Source organism: Ursus americanus, chromosome 35, assembly GCF_024610735.1.
Source record: "Ursus americanus isolate L20-20 chromosome 35, mUrsAme1.1.p, whole genome shotgun sequence".
NCBI classification, from domain to species: domain Eukaryota; kingdom Metazoa; phylum Chordata; class Mammalia; order Carnivora; family Ursidae; genus Ursus; species Ursus americanus.
The window spans coordinates 25,567,481-25,589,857 of record NC_142161.1 but is presented as its reverse complement, the minus strand read 5'-3'; the positions used below and the strand labels follow the sequence as shown (position 1 = coordinate 25,589,857).

General features: G+C 33.6%; 1 pseudogene; it reads right to left on the bottom strand.

Annotated features, from left to right (window-relative positions):
• Positions 1–18,311: 18,311 nt before the first annotated feature.
• Positions 18,312–21,165, bottom strand: LOC148107135 (cytochrome c oxidase subunit 4 isoform 1, mitochondrial pseudogene; annotated as a pseudogene).
• Positions 21,166–22,377: the final 1,212 nt, after the last annotated feature.

Sequence of the window (22,377 nt, the reverse complement as noted above, 5' to 3'; positions counted from 1 at the left end):
CTCAAAAATATTTTCATAGAAATTAATGGTAATTGCTTCTTTGCTTTATGACATTTTGGTTTATGAAAGTTTTCATACAAATGCTCTACTTTCAAATAGTGAGGGAAACCTATAATAATAGTGATTTAGTTGCATAAAGATGTATGATTACATTCAGGTAAAGCATTTTATTGTCCAATTATTTATTAATTATGTCCTTCATCTTAGATTATTTATTAAAACAATTGAAATAGGACATGTTGATGCATAGTTAAATCTTAAAATGTACTGATTGCATGTAATACATTTTTCAAATAATGCAGTATAAAATTTATATGTCAGATGGAGGAAAAATTAGACAATAAACAACACCACACATTTGAAGTAACTTGCCAAATCTTTGTTTTCTTCTTTAATATATATGTTCTGCATATATTTTAGTTTGGATTTGTAAGTATACATTCACCAATTTGCAAATTGTTTATAATATTATGCATATTTTCAGAATTATTTAAAATACCAGTGTTACGTTCTCTAACAGGAAGGAGTAATGTAATTAAAAATATTCTCAGCAATTTATTTTGGCTTTCAAATGAATACCTGAAAAGTTTAGGCTTTCAAGACCAAAACTATGTTCAAAATCTAGATTTGCTAAATTAGTGCTCTGTGTCTTTGAGGAAATTAACATATGTCTTTTCCCCTCATTTAATATGATTTGAGTTTCACAGATCTGTTGTGAGGGCCAAATGAGAGAACTACAAAGAGATAGTGTATAACAGGAGTCCTGTAAAATATAATTCTCCTGTCTAAAATTGCTAACACCAATTTAGCATCAAGATTGATGGTCTGAGTTCAGATCTTATATCACTTAACTAAAATTATTACCAATTTATGTCTGATGTATTAAATCAAGGATGACTAATATGTTTCAATTCACATGCTAATGCTGATTGATTGGCTGTGGCTTCTAGGAGTATTGAAAACATTTCAATGATGCATCCAGATTCAGCAGGAAAGAATATAGTGATTGATTAATGATTCCCCATCAGAAATGTTGATCATTTTCCCTATATAAACCTGTAGATACTATTGGCATATTTTGGACCCCCAAAATCTAGTATAGCTAGGGTTATTAAACATTTTTAGGCTAAATATAAATATTTTTCAAGTAAAATATAAAAACAAGAATTTCAAATACAATCTAGATTTCCTTATTTCTTCCAAGTAAAAAATGGTTTGTTTTAAACCCTCTTACCTATATCTGCAATTCTACATAGTTTTTCTACATGTGTAAAAGGGATTATATATTATTCATATTTATATCTATATCTATATAGATGTATACTCTAAGAGCAACAGAGATTAGAATAACAATACAAGAAAATGGATATTTGTATTGTATATGCTGAACGTTAAATGATAAGGTAAATTTAAATGGGTATTGAGGACAGATGCTTCTCCCATCAAACAAAGAAATTTAGAATGTTAAAAAAATGATAAATATCGCCAACCAAACAGTAAAGAGAAAGCCTTAGATGTAATGAATGACAAAGAGAACTAAAGTCTAAAAATGGTTCTAAGAGACTACATCTTCAATGGTATTCCCAGAGGAATTAGACCACAAGGTTGACAGAGTTTAGTGTCGATACAAAGGCAGCCAGAGCTAGAATGCCGCTCCCTACACAATCTAGAGTACCACAAAGGGGCCTTCCTACCAGTGAGACCAGGAACTGAGAAGAGTTCCCTCCAGTCTGGGGAATCAGCAAGGAAAATATGTGAAAGGAAGAAATAAGAAAGAGATTAATAAACAAATACATAGCAATTGACATTTTAGAAGTATAGCCATTAAAATTAAAAATTCAATAACACTTTAAACAAAATATTGGACATATCTGATGGGAGAATTGTTAGCATAACTGACAAATTTGGTAAATAACCAAGAACAGAGAAGGAATAAAGAAATTGAGAACACTGGAGTAACATGAGAAAAATAGAAACTCTAATTGTACTTTTGGCAGTATATAATGGAATAAAAGGAAGAGAAGTTCTATTCAAAGAGGAATTTGTTATAAAATTTTCAGAACAAAAATTTCTGAGTTTTCAGATAAATACAACAGAAAAGACTCTGACCAAGAGAAAAACAAATCTGGACCTGCATATACTCTTTTGAATCTATGGATCATAAAATATACAGAACAGTCTTTAAAGCTACACAAGAAAAAGACAGCATAAAATGCACAAAAAATTAGTCTAAAAACAATGATCTCATCAACAATAATAAATGCCTGTGGACAACAGACTAATATCACAGAAACACTAAAGGAATGTATCTGTCCACCCAAGAATAATTCTATACCCAGCTAATCTACCTTTCAAAATTTATGGCAAAATACAAATACTATGAAACAAAACATAAACAAAAGATAATTTCCTACATACATACCCTCACTAAAAGATCTACCAAAGAACAAACTTCAGTAAAAAGGGAAGAGTGAGATGGAAGGATCAAGAATGACCACAGAAATCTATAAACATTTAGGCAAATAAAACAGATGGAATTACAGAAAGAGGTTTAAAAACTAGATGTAAGCAAAATACCTGGTAAATTAAGAGAGTTTTAAGAATTACAAAAGAAATTTGTACATATTGATATATCTTAGACATAGTTAAGCCAGGTAAACATCTAAAATTTCTTTTAAAAGAACAGAAATAGTATATATAACTTCCAAAGAAGCACATGTGTAAAAAAAAAATGGAAAAGAAAAATCAATATATGCAATAAATGATTTAAAAAGAAGATGCAACTAGATGTATACCCCATAAATACAAATGTAGTGATCTGAACATGCATCTGCACCCCAATATCCATAATAGCAAAACCATCAAAAGAGCCGAGTTGTCCATCAACAGATGAATGGATAAAGAAGATGTGGTATTTATATACAATGGAATATTACTAAGTCATCAAAAATTCAAATCTTGCCATTTGCAATGACGTGGATGGAACTAGAGGGTATTATGCTAAGTGAAATAAGTCAACCAGAAAGACAATTACCATATGATTTCACTCATATGGTGAATTTAAAAAACAAAACAGAGGAGCATAGAGGAAGGGAGGGAAAAAAATAAAACAAGACGTAATCAGAGAGGGAGAAAAACCATGAGAGACTCTAAATCATAGGAAACAAACTGAGGGTTGCTGGAGGGAAAGGGAATGGGAGGATGGGGTAACAGGGTGATGGGCATTAAGGAGGGCATGTGATGTAATGAGCCGTGGGCGTTACATGAATCACTGCACTCTACCTCTGAAACAAATAATACACTATATGTTAATTAATTGAATTTAAATACAAAATAAAAAGAATATGCAAATAAAATACATGGTCAATGGGGAAATATCAGCTAAAATAATAAATATACATCAATGTTTATAAATATACCCAAAATATGTTAAATAGATTTAATTTCCCTAAAGATACATAGAAACTTTCAGGTTGGATTAAAAATTCTCTTCCATATGCTGTTCTAAAAACATATACCTTTTGATAATTTATGCTTTTCTAGAATATTTCCTTCAGTGAAGTTACATGATTTGGTTGAATAACATAGAAAGTTGAAAAAGACAGAAAACAACATGTCAAGAAAATGATAGAGTCAACATAGCAATATAAATATCAGATAACTGTATTTTAAGACAAAAATCAAAATTAAGCATAAAATGTTTAATGCTAAAGTGGAAATTTAACTAAGAATCTATAATAATCACTATTCTATAGTTTATATTAATATGGCAAAAATATAAAAATAAAATGGATAGAAATGGATGTACACAAAATCAGGTAGTCAATTTTAACTCAGCTTTATGAAAAAAATGATAACACAATACTTATTATTAAGGATATTCTTATTAGTAAGGATAATGTAAGTTAACAATACAATTAATACATAGCTTAGAACTCTGCACTGCAAAAATAGGCACATATTTTTAGTACACATAATATATATTATATATAAATTCAGATCATGTATTAGGTCACAAAGCAAATATCTACAAATAAAAGAACCATGATCCTATGAAATATAGTACGTGACCAAAATGTGATAAAATTAGGGGCGCCTGGTGGCTCAGTCAGCCAAGCATCTGCCTTCAGCTCGGGTCATGATCCCAGAGTCTTGGAATCAAGGCCTGCATTGGGCTATCTGCTCAGTGGGGGACCTGCTTCTTCCTGTCCCTCTGCTACCCTCCCCGCTTGTGCTCTCTCTCTCTCTCTCTGTCAAATAAATAAATAAATAATATATTTAAAAAATGTGATAAGATTAGAAATCAATTACAAAAGGACAGCTAAAAAATTCTTACTCGTTTGAAAATTGAAACAAGACAATTAATAAAACACAAGAAAGTCTTAGTAAGTTCAAAGAAGAAATGATTATGGTAATGTTTGAAACTGAATGGCAGCAGTGTCACTATAAATCAAAACCTATGGGAAATCTATAAAATGATATCTATAAATTAATTTTAAAATGCATGTTTCACAACAGAATTACTAAGAAATATTAATATCATTAATATCATTAGTGTAGCTTATCAAATATATTTGGTTTTTATCCCTTTCTGGGCAATGATAGAATTTTACTTTCTTTCTCCTTGCATTTAGGTATATTTGACATTTTTTGGCCAATAAATTTTAAGAGTCACAAGTCAATGTGTCATGTTTGGGCAGAATTTTTGAGTGCTGGTATCGTGAGACACTCTATCCCTTTTCTACTGCTGTAGTGATTGCAGACATGCATGTCAGGATAAAGTCTTCCTCAGCCTGATTGCTAAGGAAGTATGAGCAGATACCATGTCAGACAACACTGACATGCAGCATGAGTGACAAATAATTTTTTATGCATATTTTAAAAGATTTTGGAATTGATGTGTATAATCTAGACTACTCTAGCTGGTACAGGAATCACCAAATTTAAGAAGTTAGAAATTCCAAAGAGTCATTGAAAAGTCTAATAAAATAGATAAATCTCAAGAAACATTGTTCAAAGAGGAAGGAAATAAGATGTAAATTAAGAATATTAAGTTTTAAAAATGGACCAATTTGCACAAGCAATAAAGCATGAAGAAATTACAATGGTATATATGAGATATTTTATACCAGGTATTTTTAAATAAATTGAAGCAAAATATCCTACAAATATATAAACTAGCAAAATTGACTCAAGAAAAACCTGAATCAAACTATAGCCTTTGAAGAAAGTGAATTAAGCTCCAAAACATCTTTCAAAAAGGCATCAGGCCCAAATAGTTTTATAAAGTTAACCAAACCTTCAAGTAAGAGATATCCTCTATCTGATTCAAGGTGTTTCAGAGAAAATAAGAAAAGTTTTCCACTTCAATTTATGAAGCTAATTTTATCTTGTTACCAAAAAAAAAAAAAAATGGTAAAAGAGCATTATCAAAATGAAAATTATGGAATATTTTTTTTAAATTATTAAAATTGTTCTAAATAGTGAGCCTGATTAACCTTAGCTTGAGCATACGTTTTTCTAGTTGACCACAATCCAAGCACTCCTTACGTGTGCTGCAAATACATTCAAGTTATGTTGAGCTACTGATCTACTCAGGCATCAAGCGGTTGGACAGCAATGGAGGGGTAAACTTAGCGGCAGTCTCTTGTATCCAGCTCTGGACAACCCATTCATTTTTTCAAAGCAGTTTATAAATAGAATTTTCTGCGTGTACCAAAATCTTAAAAAGAGTTGGGAGCAGTGTCATCCTGTCTTACACCTATTTCAATATATACATTCACTATTTGCCATTTCCTTGTGAACATTTTACTTTGTAATCATGGAGTTTCTGAGAATTAATTCTATGTTTACTTAACTGAAAAAAATATAATTGATAATAAGAATGAGAGAATGTTGGGTGTGCCTTTGAGTATAACTAATATAGAAGTCTAAATTACACATTTTAGGTTAAATTTTACTGTGGTTTAAATTCAAACCCATGATAAATGTGACATGATATCATTGGAGCTTTATCTTGTTATTTTAATTTGCCAATTGTTCTTTTAGATTTTTACATGAAATATTTTATCCTTAACTCCACAGACTATAGCCCTAACCTTAATAAACTGCTTAGTACTAGTTGAGTTAGTTGTAAGACCCTAAGGGGGAATTACTGAGACCATTATCATACAACAAAATAAAAGATCAAATTCTACTCATAGGGAATTGGTAGTTATCTTTGTTCATAAAAGAGAGAATGTCAACTATATGTTGAATTTCATACACAACACCAAATATTTTCTTCATAATGTTTTAGGAATTTCTGTTATAGTTCAATTTCATACTGAGGTGAATATGTGATAAAAACATTCCACACATACTGGTTTTACATCTAATTCTGTTGTAGTGTTCAGTTGTTTTATTATTCTCTGCTTTGTTGTTTCTATTTTCATCTTGAAAAGTCAGTGTACAAAAACTTTCTCCCAAAGCTTTTCTCTTTGAACATCTTTGTCATGTTTATATTTGCTGTTTTTCTCAGTTTGAATCATTACTGGATTTAAATGTAACTTTCCTCAACGAAACATAATGTTCTTCCAGCGTATTTTAAAATCCATCACTTGCTACCTAGTGAGTTTCGTATCCACTGTTACTTTTTTTTATAAAGCCAATATGGCTTCCCTTATGAAAATATTGGGGTATAAAATAGGCTAATTATATTCTTATTGAGTATTTTTCCATTGACATTATTGATTCTAGTGGGGAAAAAATCCTTATTTTAGGGTTTTTTAGAGTGAAATGTTATAAAAAGTCATGGTTTTAGATGCTTATAATATTTTTATTGAAGTCCGCATTTTGGCACTAGAAATGAAATAAATAAAAGAGTGATTTTGATTTAATTATTACATGATTTTTTAATCTTGCTAATGAAAATATATTCTGCCACTATAGTAATGTAAGGAATGGACCAGTTCTAATCCCAGTATGAAATTCTCACATTTTTAATGATATATCACTGCATCAGAGTTATGATATGATGTATTATAATGCATATTTGATGGTTAGAAATCATTTGTATTTACCACAATTAAATTGTCATTACCACATTTTACAGTTTCAGCCCTCATGTAATCCAGATTATAAACATTCAGCAGATATTTATTTCATGAATAAATAGGATTTGGAATCTCATTTTATAACTGAAACATCAAAAACCCATCCTGTAAATATTTACTTCTCTCATTCATATGTTTTGCTCTCCTGACATCCAATCCTTCATGTACAAAACAGAGATATCTGACTCTTCATTCTTAACATGACTTGAAATTTCACCTTTTCAAAACGAATCTTTATTGGATCCTACCTCTGACTGAAATTAAGATAGCAAATATTTTAATGAAATTCATTATACCTGGAACAACACGGGCTTGAATTGTGCAATTCCACTTACTATATTATTATTATTATTATTTTTAGTATAGTTCACACACAATGTTACATTCGTCCCAGGTGAACAACATAGTGATTTGAAATGTGCAGGTCGACTTACATGTGGATTTTTTCACTAAATACAGTTCAGTACTGTAAATATATTTTCTCTTCCTTATTATTTTTCTAACATTTTTCTCTGCCTTACTTTATATGAGAATACGGTATATAATACATTTAACATACACAATATGTGTTAATTGGCTGTTTACATTATCAGGAAAGCTTCTGGTCAACGGTAAACTATTAGTAGTTAAGTTTTAGGGGAGTCAAAGGTTAATATGTGGATTTTCAACTGCACGGGGGTCAGCAGCCCTATCCCTCCCACATTTGTCAAGGTTTGACTGTAGTAACTTTTCAAGTATACGCCCATTAAATGGTTTGTACACAGAAAAGATTATAGGTAATGACCCTCTCATTTTTTCCGACATCTCACTTCCACTTAACCTGCCAATCTGATGTTGTCTTATTTTCCTGGATTGTTTTCCTCCCACCCTCCAAATCCGAGATTGTTTTTATTACAGTTCTGTATCTTCCTTGTGACTATGACCATTTTGGTCAATTTCTTATAATCTAGCTCTAACCTGTTCCATGAACTTCTCAGCTCTTCATACAAATTGGACTAGTTCTAGGTATACAATGTTTTCATTGCCAGCCCCAGCTCCATGGGAAGGACACTCCTAGTGGATCAATCCAATCTTTCTCTCTGAGGAGCAATCAAGTGAAAAATACAAAAACCAGTAAGTTGTTGTTGATGATTTACTTTCCAAACAGTTCTCATAATAATTAGGTTTATAAATCTAAAAGATTGAGAGTGTGCACATAAAATCTCAGGCAAATTTTCCATTCTCATTTGAAAATGTTCTCAGTATGTAGCTTATTCAGTTAAATCTGGGGTGCAAGTTGTCAAAAATTTAAAAACCAGAAGCTCCATTTATTCATCAAATAACACTGTTCATTAGTCTTAACCTTAATAGTCTATATGAATCTTTATACTGTAGACTCAGTATCCCAATTGTCTCTTTACTAAGAAATGTCTTTAAATGTGTTCTGTGTGTCATTTAATTTATATTGTTTATTCAAATAGTCATAGATAAAACAAGTATACATTTAACATGAGTGTTTTTACAAACTATGGTAAGGAATTTTTATTTTATTAGAGGACTTTTAGAATTTACATCTCAGGAAAGATTCAGATTTGAAGATATAATCTTATGTCCTTATGAAAATATTTCTCTGCATAAAACTAATACCTTCCTGGTTGTTTTCATCTATCACCAAACTGGGTTTAATTGTAACTCATTTTAAAGGGCAATAATGATAATGGAAACCTTTCAAATTTCCTTTTTGGTAACATGCATTGCCCTTATTTTCCATGACTAAGACTAGGAATTTTCATTTTGAGCAGTCAGTTAGTTAGTTAGTTACGGAATCAGCAAAGAATACATCTAACTCATATTTCATTCAATTTCAGACCAATGTATTTGTCAGGGAAATCATTTCAGATGCTGTAATTCTATCAACTAAGAACTGACTGGAGTCCCCACTCACTCAACACACTTAGTAGGGTAATTAGCTTTAATACAGATTCACATTTGGTTTCATGGGTTTCTCCATATAATTTTTATTCAAAAGTTGGTTTGTCCTATCTAGAGCATAAAATCTGTGAAACATTTTAAACTAAGTACAAATCTGGCAAGTTTGGAAGTTTGACAATTTCACAAGTAAAGTAATTACACGCTTTCATGGGAGAATTTCACATTGTTTTGCTACACTCCCTCTCCACCACTCCCAAATGCATTGTGCTCAAAGGCATAAATTTGGGAAGTACATGAGAAAAATAAGCTTCCTTGTGGTTTTATTTCATTTTCATTATTTTAAGTGAAAATGCCATGTAATGCACTATACATATATCTATACAAACTAATATGTACAATATAAAATATATTCTTAAATTAATTTTAAAATGTTCATCTCTAAGGAGCTGTTAATAACCTTGAACCTGCAAACCAGGTTTGCAACTTTTACAGTGTTTTCCACACTGGATATTGTTTGCTCCTAATTTGTGCTTAGTTGTCTCCTTATTGTTTCAGAGCCTTTATTATTGAATTCATCAAAATATACTGAATCATTTTATTTTACATACACTTCTTTCTATTGCTGTCTCATGCGTGCCCTACCCATATTACCACAGGTAACAAATGTTATTAGCTCTGTGATGTGTATCCTTGCATAGTGAGCCCCATGGTCATAACTATATCCAAATATATTCACATACACACATACACATATACATGCAGTTACACACCTACATATTTTTGCTTTATGTTTTAAAAAGTGTGTCTATATTACACACCCTTCTTTGCATCTTGCTTTATCAATTTTTCATATGTCATAAAAATCTAAATCAGTTGTTATACATTTAATATACACTTTTAAAAGTCTGTACAGGGGTGCCAGGGTGCCTCAGTCAGTTAAGTGTCTGCCTTCAGCTCAGGTCATGATCTTAGGGTCCTGGGACTGAGTTCCTCACCAGGCTCCCTGCTCAGCAGGGAGTCTGCTTCTCCCTCTCCCTCTGCCTCTCTCCCCCATGCTCATGCTCTCTCTCTCTCTCTCTCTCAAATAAATAAATGAAATCATTAAAAATAATAAATAAAAGTCAGTACAAAAACAAATGAGCAAAGGGGAAAGGAAAAAGAGAGAGAGAGGCAAACCAAGAAACAGATTCTTAACTATAGAAAACAAAAAATGGTGGTTACCGGAGGGGAGGTGGGTGGGAGGATGGGTTAAATAGGTGATGGGGATTAAGGAGTACACTCCTCATGATGAGCATTGGGTGATATAAGTAAGTGTTGAATCACTATACTGTACACCTGAAACTAATATTACGCTATATGCTCACTAATTGGAATTTAAATGAAAACTTAAAAAAATAAATGTCAGTACAGTGTTCTGTGTTTGGATATTGGTGTAATTATGATTTATTCAACTCTCCACTTATTGATTACATTCTTTTTATTTATGATACCTACCTCAACATGCAATGCTTCATGATTGGAATCATTCTTTAAAAATTTTTTAATCTGATGGGTATAAAATGAGGATTAACTGTTATTTAATTTACATTTTTCTGACTGCTTGGGAAGTTGAGAATCTTTTCATATATTTAGTAACATTTGGACTTAATTTTCTATGAATTGTCTGTTCATATTTTTTGCCTAGTTTTTATTTCAGTATTTTTCTTTTGGTTATTAATTTATAAATTCAAGCTTTGCTTTATCTGAAGATACTGTTTCTGGACTATAATCTTACTTTTGTTTTGGATCCTTTCAAAATTCATACTTCAAAGTTCTGAACTGTGAAATATATCTTATTGTTAAGCTATTAATCATAGAATAATGCATTCATTTAAAATAAAAGAATTTTTATGGGCTTTAATTCTCTCTGCTGCTCTTCTCAGAAATAGTAACCGGTGAAAGTTTGGAGTTTAAAGAACTTCCTTTAGATTCTTTAGAGGAGATCTGCTGATGACAAGTTCTTTTAGCTTTCTTTCATCTAGAAATGATTTTATTACATATTCTTTCCTGAAGCATACTTTTGCTGGATGTAGAATACTGGACAGGCAGTTCTTTTCTTTCAGCACTTAAATAATGTGCCGCTTTCATATTGTCTCTACAGTTTCTGATGAAAAATCTACTGCCTTTAGAATTGTCATTTCTCACAGGTAATAGTTTCACTGTTTGCTTTCAAGATTTTTGTCTTCAATTTTCAGAAATTTATCAAGAAGTGCCTAGCCATAGATTTCTTTGCTATTACTGTTTCAGTTTGTTCAACTTGCTGAATCTGTCAGGTTTATGTTTTGTTTTTCACCAAATTTAGGGAATTTGTAGCCCCAAATTTTTTTAAAAAATTTTTTCCTCAGCTCCACAATTTCTTCTCTTCTTTTTTCTGGGACTCTGGTGAATAATTCCTTTATTAGATCTTTTGTTTTTGTCTCACAAATCCCTGCAGGTCAGTTTATTCTTTTTCAATATATTTCTCATTGGTGTACAGATTGTAAAATTTCTATTGCTTTATCTTCAAATTCATTATTTCTTCTGTTGTTTTTATTTCAATATTGAATTCATCCAATTTTTTAAAAAAATTTTGTTATTGTACTTTTTAATTCAAAATTTTTCATTTGATTCTCCTTTATGTCTTCTATTTTCTTTTTGCTGAGGTTTTTGATAGCTTAATTTGTTTCAAGAGTATTTGTAATTGCTCAATAAACTATTTTAAATGACAACTGCTTTGAAATCCTTGCCAGAGATTTCCAACACCTGTCATCTTAGTGCTGGTGTTCATCATCTTTTCTAATTCAAATTGAGATTTTGTTTAGTATGATATGTTCATTGACTATAGTCCCCAGTTACTCAATAAAACAATAATCTAGGTATTGCAGTGAATGTATTTTATGGATGTGATTAAAGTCCACAATCAGTTGAAGATTATTTTAGAAAATCTAGGTGGGCCTGATTTAATTAGCTGAAAGGGCTCAAAAGCATAGTTGAGGCTTCCCTATAGGAAAAAAAAAAAAAAATTCCGCTGAGGATTGCAGCTTCAGCCCATCCCAGTAGCTCCAGCTTATTCTTCCTGACAGCCTGTCCTATGACTTTTAGACTTGTCTAGCTAGCCTCCAGAATCAGATAAGACAATTTTTTTTGGCAACAAACTTCTTAATATAAATATCCTACAAGTTCTTATCTGCTTAAATCTTGCCTAATATAACTATTCTTAGAATGACAAGTAAGTTTGCACTCCACCCTGAAAATATTTTGTGTTATAAGACTATGGTTCCTTTCTAAATCTCCTATTTTAGAGGTAGCTAATTTGTTTAGATTCAGAATGCATTTCCTGACTCATTTCTGTGGGTTACAGTTCAGATGTGGGTGGGTTGCCACATCATTACTAAGGGAGGTGGAATTCAGAGTACCATTGGCAGAATCTGCTGGGAAGGGGCATGGAGGAAATAAGTTACAATGGAAGGAAATATAAAACATCAGGAATTAAGAAAGAGTAATGGGAAGCATAAACATATTAGTAAAAATAAGACATTCTCTTGAGTTTTTAAAATTGTGTCTGTTAAGAAGCAAAAATAATTATAAAATGGTTTAATCTGACCCTCACTATATGTAGAGGTAATATTTTAGACAAATATGTCATAAAAGAGGAAGGGTAAAGTAATGCAAATAGTGATACGTATCTGCATTTTACTTGACTTTGTAATCTAATCTTAATAATCACACTCCTAGGGTGATAATCACCTCCTACATTTAAATATGTAAGTGTAAAACTTAACGTTAACAACAACAAAAACTTGTGCATGGATGATTATAGCAGTCTTATTTATAATCTCTAAAAACTGGAAGTAACAAAGATTTCCTTCAACAAGTGAATGATATGTGGAATAATATTCTCTACTATTCACCAATAAAAAGGAATGAGCTATTGATGCTGATAACAAATATGGATGAATCTTAAAGACACTCTTCTGAAAGAAAAAGGCATACCCAAAATGTATATGTTGTATGATTCCACGTATATGAAATTCTAGAAAAGGTAAAACTATTGGAAAAGAAAATAGTTCAATGATTTTTTTTTCTGGATTTTGAAGAGAGAAAAGAATTTACTACAAAAAAAGTACACATGGAAGCAACCTAATTGCCCATACATAGATGAATGGATACAGAAAATGTGGCATATATATAATGGGATATTACCAGCTATAAAAAAGAATGAAATCTTGCCATTTGTGACAACATGAATGGACCCAGAAAGTATATGCTAAGTGAAATAAGTCAGATGGAGAAAGACAAATACCATATGATTTTACTTATATGTAGAATCTAAAAAACAAAACAAAATAAACAAACAAAAAGCAGATACAGACTCATTAATTCAGAGAACAAAGTAGTGGTTGCCAGATGGAAGAGTAGGGAGAGATGGCAAAAATAGGTGAAGGAGATTAAGGTGAAGGAAATAGGTGAAACAGTTATAAAATAAATAAGGTGATGAAAAGTACAGCATAAAGAATACAGTCAATAACAGTGTGATAACTATGTACGATGACATATGGTAACTATTCTTATGATGATAAGCACTGGGTAATGTAAAATACTGTCCAATAGCAATGTTGTACATCTGAAACTAATATAACAATGTATATCAACTATACTTCAATAAAAAAAGGAAATGTGCAAGGAAATGTTGAGGGTTATGTATACAGAAGAGTATGGTCCTGGATTGGTGGATCCATGACTTTTTGTATTTGTCGATATCTGTATATCACAAAGAGTGATCTTAACCAAGATATTGGAAGATCCCAGAATGGAATGCATTCTGATACAAATATGGTGTATATTAGAGAGGATGTAGAAGCAGTGATGAATTAGTAGAAATAAGCACAATTAGCACTCAGGTTTTAGGTTATAAATATCCATCTCCAGGAAAAGGAACTAGATATTCTTGAAGAAATTACTGATACTAAGCCTAGAGGAGGGAAAATAGGTAATGGGAGTGAGCACTTTATAGCATTAGAAGTTAATAAGTGCTAAAACAGGAAAAATGTAAAAGAAAGAAATAAGTAATATCAGAAGGACACAGAAGGCCATGTGAAAGAGCTCTCAATGGCCAAAGTTGGAATAATTGAGTATCAATATAAGTAACATAGTATTGGATTATAACTCAAGTCATTAAATAAATACCAGTGAGTCCATACTGATATACATAAATGATTGAGAAAATAAATAATGGCAAGAAAGGACAAATTTTCCTTAATGGAGAATACCAAATAATATATGAAGATACTTCTCCCACTAAAAGGTAGGACTTACTTCTCTGCCCTGTGAGTGTTGGCTGGAATTACTAATTTTCAAAGAATAGAGTATAGAAAGTAAAAAGGAGTAACTTTACAGTGGAGAAGTCTGACAGCATCACCTTAACCACCTGATCAAGGTTATCACCGCGGGAATAGGCATGTTGATGTATGATGCGATAAGAAGGCAACATCCCCTCTGTGGTATTCTTCTCCAAAATCCATAAGCCCAGTGAAATCATGAGAAAACAGCATTCAAACCCAAATTAAAGGACATTTTACAAGGTACTGAGCAAATATTTTTCAAAGGTATCAAGATCTTGAAAAACAAGCAGAGTAACTGTCAAACAGATATTGTTACTGTTTCCAGAGGACTTTGTACTCTCTTTTTTACATTCCACCACTTAGGAAATCTTACCAGCTCTGAGTTAAATTTTGTATTTTCTATGCCTAGTACAGTGCCTGGCACAATTAATTTTGTGCATTTTAAATTAGTGTATTAATTGCTTTTTATAATCAGTTACATATGTGTTACTGATTTTACATTCCATCCCCATATAGCTTTTTTTTTTTTTTTCTCAGTTAACCACCATTAACCTTCATCTTGCTTTTTGGATCTCCACAACCTGGTGTTATAATTCTTTCAATATGCATTAATGTTATATAGGCTTAATATAAAAGAACATGGAGTCCACTAGGCAGGCAAGAAAAAAAATACACTTTAGTATTTTTCCCCATCATCTTTTCATCTCTAGGTTTTGACAATTACCTTAAGGCAGAACTGTTTGAGTGCTTCAGGCATGTGCATAGAGACTCTCCTTCCATTTCTTCTATTATTCCAATTAATCATTTATGGACATCTCTGCTAACCCACAATCTGTATTGCCTATAGGCTTTTATGATCCCTTGATTCACTTCTGCTATAACAATGCAATTTAGAGACTTCTAAATCAAACTACTATTATGGTTCCAGAAAATTGAGAGGATAAAAATATGTAGAAAAAACGATCTTTTTCTGTAAAATATTGATATCATAAGTGCCATCTTTTTGTCTTTTCTGGGGAGAAGATTCTATAACAAGTTTAAGATATTAATCAATGGTATATTGGTAAGCCAGCTCTCTAAGCTAAACCAGAAAAGAAAAAAAAGGAATTAACTCATTTGTAGCATTTGCTGATGTCCAAGGTGTAAATGTTCCATCATGACCAAATTCAAACAGACAACATGGTATCAATGAATTAGAAAGAAAAGCAACACATCGACTACCATAAGGCAGTGTGAATCAGGTCCAGACCACTGGGGCACTACTCTAGCACTGTACTGACTTGATGCAACAGAAACAGTAAAATTTCCCTTGTTACCTATGAACCCAAAGAAAAGTGTGTGCTAGGATTAAAGGATCTCAGAGCACAACTGCATTCAGCAGTTTGGAGAAGTTGATTCTTCAATTAAACCTAAAGTCAGGTGCACTCAAGCAATCAGATTTCCACCAGATGTTCCAGGTGAAAGCACTCTATGTTAAATTTAATTTAACTAAAAGTAAACTTTTATTTTTTTAAATTTTAAAATGCCTTGTGTTGATTTAAATCAGGTTTTATAAAACATTATTTATTTATTCAACAACTTAAAAAACAACAGTGGACTATTTTTTCAAGAACTTTTAGATTTATAGATAAACTGTGAAGTAGAGAGAGTCTGGATATACTCCTTGGATATACTACCAGCCCTACACACATGCACACACACAGTTTCTCTGATTATTAGTATCTTGCATCAGTGTGCTACATTTGTTACAATTGGTGAGCCTATATTGATGCATTATTACCGAAAATCTATAGTTTACATTAAGATTCACTCTTGGTATTGTACATTATATGGCTTTTGACAAATGCATAATAATATGCATCGACCATGACATTATCATACAGAATAGTGTCACTGCCCTAAAAACCCCTATGCTCCACCTATTCACTCCTTCCCTCCCAAACTCTTGGCAAACACTGATCATTTTACTGTCTGCATAGTTTTGCTTTTTCCAGAATGTCATATAGTTAGAAACTTACCGTGTGTAGTCTTTTCAGATTGGCTTCTTTCACGTAATAATATGCATTTAAGTTTCCTCCATGTCTTTTTGTGGCTTCACTAAGAAGTGCTAAAAAATATTCCATTGTCTTTAGGTACCAAGTTTATTCATTCACCTACTACTGAAGGACAACTTGGTTGCTTTTAAGTTTTGGCAATTATGAATAAGGCTGCTATAAACATCCGTGTGCATGATTTTGTGTAAACATAAGTTTTTACCTCCAAATATAAAGGGGCATGATTGCTGGTAACAGCATGTTTAGTTTTGTAGAAACCGCCGCACTGTTTTCCAACGTGTCTGTACCATCTTGCAATCCTATCCACAATCCATGTGAGTCCTCATTGTTCCACGACCTCGTCAGCATTTGCTATGGTCAGTGCTTTGGATTTTAGCCAATCTAATAGGTTTTTAGTGGTATCTCATTATTTAAATTGTTGATCATCCTGGGGCGCCTTGGTGGCTCAGTCTGTTAAGAATCTGATTCTTCATTTGGCTCAGGTCATGATCTCAGGGTCGTGAGATCAAGCCCTGCGTTGGACTCTAAGCTCAGGAGTCTGCTTTGGAACCGCACGCTCTCTCTCTCCTTCTGCCCCTGTCCCTGCTCGCACTCTTGCTCTCTCTCTAAATAAAAAAAAAATCTTTAAATTGTTGATCATCTTTTCACATGCTTGTTTGCCATATGTACATCTTAACTATTTTTGAAGCAAGAACTTACTATGGAAAAACCTTAATCTAAGTGTTGGGAATAAATGGAGAGTGAGTGCAACAAATGCTTGGAGTTTGTGCCACGTTGGAGCAGGTCCAATTGCTGAGGAAGTTCATATGAGGGACATCTAACCATTTTATGAACCTAGGTCAGAGAGGCCACTTTTTATTGATCTTAAGACAGAATCTAAGAGAATGTATGCTTACCATATCAGAACGCCCAGCTGTGAAAGAGGAAAATCACTCCTATTAATCAGCTCTGATCATTAAAGTGATGATTCAGTTTAAAAGGTAAGTAAAAGGGGCACCTGCGTGGCTCAGATGGTTAAGCGTCTGCCTTTGGCTCAAGTCATGATCCCAAGGTCTTGGGATCGAGCCCTGCATTGGGCTCCCTGCTTGGCGGGGAGCCTGCTTCTCCCTCTTCTTCTACTGCTCTCCCTGCTTGTTCCCTCTCACTCTCTGTCAAATAAATAAATAAATAAAATCTTTAAAAAAATAAAATAAAAAGGTAAGTGAAGTGATTTCTGATTCCATCTTATCTAGGGCCTTTCACACACTTTCCAGTGTTTAACTCCACAATTTAGAATTTGCACTAAAAATCCCTAAAAATTTTCATATTTGTAAATTAGTGAGGCTAAATCCTATCATAGACCTAAAGAGAAATAACAGTTATTCTAAAACATCAGTTGTAGCAACAGAGAATAAAAAGGAAAACATGAAAGCCACTGTAGGACTGTCTGCTATCTGAAGCCACTGTGGAAATCAGAAAATAAGTCCTCTGGCAGACTGAAATTTCTCTTACCCCTCCAGTTCTGTCTAAATACATGATTTTTTAAAGGATGCTTTAAACATAAAAGCATCCTGTATGTGCAGACATAAAAGTAAAGTAATATTAAAATAGAAACAAGAATATATGAAAGTGAAAATTAAATACCAAATAACTCAAGAAAGTTTGAGGAGGGTGCTGAAAAAGAAAAGACATCAGACTATTTTCACAGGAGACAACATCAACAAATGAAAGAACTAGTAAAAGTTATGGAAACATCAATTTCCTTACACTATCCACATGGAGCAATGATCTGTTTCCCCGAAAACTGTGAGCAGATCAAACACTCAATCATAGTCTGGTCTGTTACCTAAGACAGACGTTTACTCAGAGTTACACAGAAATCAAAGTGCAATTTTTTTTTTCATACAAACCGCTCATGTATCAGCATTAGTACTGCAACATAACCGTTTCCAGTAAAGATCCACGGAGATCCACGGGTGTGGCAGAACAAGGCAAGGCTCAGACGGGTGAGTGGCCGGCTCCAATTTTTTCCACTACTTCTTGTTGTTGTCCCACTTGGCTGAGAAGTCGTGGATCGGGTTGGCCTTTATACATAGCAGCCTCTTGGTCTGCTTGGCCACCCATTCCTCTTCCAAGGGGTAGGAGTTGGGGCCGCACACATAGTGCTTCTCCCAGATCAGAGTGAGAGCGGGGAAGCCCATGAAGATCATGGCGGCGCCCACAATCATCTTCCGTGCCTTCCTGCTCCTGTTATCTCAGCACTAGTTGAACTTAACGTGATACAATTCAACCTTATCATTAGTGGAGAGGCTGCTCCAGGGAGCCCCCCCCCCTCCTCTTCCAAGCCTTTTGGCAGAGAGGTTCTTGATGTGGACATAACTCAGGGGAGAGCATAGTCTTCACTCTTCAGGACACTTCCATGTGCTCTTAACACAACCTGAGTGGAAATTGCTCACTTGCCAATTAGGCTCACCACTGACCATCAATATTCTGCCACTGCTGTCCACTGCTCCAAAATGTAATCTTTGATCCAAATATAAAAGAATTAATATTGTAATCAAAATTGAAACTGGAATTTCAGGTTGACATATTTCCTGAAAGTCTATGTTGAAGAAGAAAATGGTACATCAGAAGATATATTTTCAAGTATGTTAACAACATGGTCATTTAGAAGGCAAAAATCTATTCTTAACTATTCATGATTATCTGCAAAAATAAAAATATGAAATTGCATGTAGTGAATTTCCATAATATGGAAATTATGTTTTTGGATGAAGAATCAACAACTCTGACACTGCTTGCAAATCATGTTATTTTTAAAGTACACAATATTCAATGTTCCCATGAGCATGGCATTATAAGTATTTCACAAGCAAACATAGTAATAAGATGATGTGGTATGATTTTCAGAAAGGGCTACAAGAAGGTAGACTCTATATCCTGGGGTACTTGTGGGCCTATTTACTGCAGTAATCAAGACAGAACTTCTCCTGGAAACAATACTGTAAAGTCTTATTATTTCACTTTATGAACAAATTCACCAGAATGATAATTACAAGGTCATACTGGTGTCCTGATCTAAGACTTCTCTCTTAAAAAAATGCATTTATTATTAAATCTGATTGTTTATAATAAACAACAATATAGGATAGAGACAAAGAATTTTATTAATTATGTATTAACAGTTTGAATATAAACATATAAATATATGAGAAAGAAGACAATTTATTCTAACTAGTGTGTAGTTTCAGTGTTAATTCATGCTTTAACAGCAGCCCATTATGTCTTAGCTTGCCTAGGAATGTGTATCTCTCTGGTCCTTCTCTAGTGTTTAAACTCTTCTCCTTCACCCTGATCGGGTGAATCAAGTCAGTTGCTTAACTGACTGAGTCACCCAGGCACCCCTAGTTTTTGCTTCTTGATCCTGGACAGCTTCTTCCTGATATTAGTGCTAATACACTAATGCCAGGGATTCAGGGTTCCACCTCTAAATCTTCAGATTTCAAATATAATTTCAGAGATCTACCGTTCATTGTCAGTTTTAAACTTAATAGTTAAACTCTTGATTTCATCTCACTAAAATTAGAAACAGGCAATGATATCAGTTAGTGTTAGGCAGAAGCTAGACAGGAGCAGTGGAAGGAACGCCCCAAGGCAGAGTCCTAAGTCCTTGAAGGGGAATGATAGAGATACTTGCTAGAGGCGAGGATAGTGATAAATAAGTGATATAAGCCGAGAGACACAACCCCTGACCTGTGGCTTCCAAGACCTTGGGGCTGACAGATCAAGAGCCACTGGTTGAGAACTTGCGCTCCCCTTTTCCTCCTCTGCCCCAGGGTAACCCTAGACTCATTATAATACATTTGCATTTCGGTTACAACCTCCACCCCCACGGAAAATCTTGCCATGACAGTTGGGGAACAAACCTTGTAGGGTCAAAAACTCCTCCTCCCAACCTGTGGGGAGAGTTCCCCAAATGATCAGAAGCAGCCTCCATTAGAGCCCACCCTATTGTACATGCTGGCTCCTCCCAGCCGAGAGACACAACAGACAATCCCCAAACAACCTAGGGCCAGTTCCACCTCATGGAAGTTGCGCGCTCTCCCACCTTGAGAGTGCACTTTCTCTTTATATACTGCTTTATGCTTGCTACTTCCCTTCTGGCTGTCTGTATGCAAGCCCAGATTCCCACCTGAATCTTCTTGTGGGAAATCCAAGGACCAAGACCTCCCTCCATCCACACAACACAGACTCTCCCACTGGTAACATTAGTACCTCCCTCATTTAACAGCAGCTTAAATACTCTTTTTAAAAAATGCAATGACAAAGATAAGGAATCAAATAATGTGTCTATTAGACAAGAGTGTCCCAATCTTCAGTAATATAACTTGGTTGTCTACCTAAAAAGAGGGAGAAGGGGAAAAACAGCAGCAGTAGCTCCTGCAAGCCTAATAGGAAAGACGTGGCAGTTTATAAAAGCAGCATATCATAAGATACTTCAAGGCTTTCCCACATAGCAGCAATGGCCAGAAATGGTAGTGAAGGCCATGAACCCTGCCATCAAGCAGTCCTGAGTTCAAGCCAACAGGCACACCGAGGTACAGCATATATTCTTTGAAAATCATAAAATATACAAGATTTCAATGACACAGAAAATAATTGAACATATCATACATAGTACTTGAGTTGCTAATTTCACAGATGCTGTTATTTTACCTAAACTTTGGTGTGACTTAAATGCTTACCTTGGAAAAAAGGGTCAGGCATTTCCATAGAGGCATCTCTTAAGAATAATGATGGGTACTGTTTGGTAATAAACCTCAATTTTATTTTGATTTTAAATTAATTTTAATAGACAAATATTTCGGTATTAATCAAGTAGCATATGGAGAATCTGGTATAGGAGAGACCATCTAGACAAGTTCATCAATACTGATTCTTATACTAAGAGGGAAGATGGAGATAATGTTCTATATGGGAGATACAATGACCATTTATTCCAATTAGTCAGGGGCTCAGGCTTCTAGTTGTTTCCCAAACCTGACTTTTCCTCTTTCAAAGCATTAGAAATTTAACTGGCTACATGAATTTCCAAAATAAGAATTTCATTTCCTAGACTCCTTGCAGCTAGTATTAAGTCTTAGAAGTATTAGTCTGTAGATTCTGGGAACTTTCTATCCTGGGAAAGAGGGTAGCTCGAATCCACTGTTATGCACTTTGAAGTCAGTCTGCTTAGGTTTGAATGGTTGGCACATACTTAGTGCTTAGTAAATTTAGTTATTATACTATAAAGACACAACTATTAACTTCTGATATCATTTTGCTGGAGCAGTGTTCTTTATCTGGGAGTGATTTTGTGCCCCTCCTCACCGCGCACCAGAACTCTTTTGGCAAAATCTGGAGCCATTTCTGAATGTCACCAGGAAACCGGGGTGGGATGGAGTTCCTGGCATCTAGTAGGTAGGGGTGCTGATAAACACCTACAATATGCACATGACAGCAGTGTTGATATTTTAAATTTGATATTTTAAAAAGTAACTTAAATTTGATATTTGATATTTTTAAAAGTTACTTAAATAGTGAAGACTTTAAGAGAGTTATAAGACTAACATCCTTACAGATCCGTGATATAAAGAGATCAGTTTATTCAGGCAAAACAAAAACAAAAGACAAAACAAAACAAAACTTCTGTTTTGCTGCCACCCCTCCAATCTGCCAGAAATCTTAAGCGTAGAATGATAATAAAAGACTACGAGTTTGCAAAGTGGCATTCTTCAACGTTTTCGATCCCAGCCATTTTAGTTAGAATGTCTAAGTTCAACAACAACACAGAAATTAAAGAAAAACAAAGCAAAAGAACAATAACAAACCTCATCGAGACTTTTAAATCATCTGTAGCCTAATCTTAAAAACCCTGTCCTTGGGAGAAGTGAAGAGTTTTTCTATTCCCTAATCTGACATATTTAATTTAACTCCAGA